Source organism: Orycteropus afer, unplaced genomic scaffold, assembly GCF_000298275.1.
Source record: "Orycteropus afer afer isolate SDZICR_OR568_19922 unplaced genomic scaffold, OryAfe1.0 scaffold00015, whole genome shotgun sequence".
Lineage (NCBI taxonomy): Eukaryota > Metazoa > Chordata > Mammalia > Tubulidentata > Orycteropodidae > Orycteropus > Orycteropus afer.
Window position 1 is genome coordinate 6,984,307 of NW_006921602.1, and position 563 is coordinate 6,984,869.

Consider the following 563-nt stretch of genomic DNA (forward strand, 5'->3'; position numbering starts at 1 on the left):
TCTAGAGCATTCTTAAAAGAATGGTTTGAACTTGAACACTTCTCTAAAGTCATTGTAATAATTTTGATGCCACTACTTGTAAGAGAAAATCTTCTGATATAAATGGAGAGGACTCTGAGGATCTGAAAAAAGCTCAGGACTATATGGAAAAAAATACACATCCTCAAATCATGTTGCACATGTATCATTTCAAAATGTTCATAGACCCCTGATGCTCATCTGTGGATCCTGTCCCTGAAAAGTAAGTACCTGATCAAAAAGAAATAAGGAGTTCATAGAAATAAAAAGGAATAAGTGAGAGCACTTCCGGTAAGATGGAGGAATAGGCAGATAAGCAACACAGACCCTCATCAACAAAGAAAAGAAAAACCAATTGACAGAGATACAGAAGATAATCCTGGAGCCCTAAACTTTGAAAAGAACTATACAGAAGTGGATTAGGCACCAACTAGTGGAAAAACCTGAACGAAAACAGTGAGTACAGAGATGGTCAGAGCTGTGGACCGTCAGCTACTCTGACAGGACGAACAGCCTGAGTATTTTCAAGTGGCGTTGGGACCTGA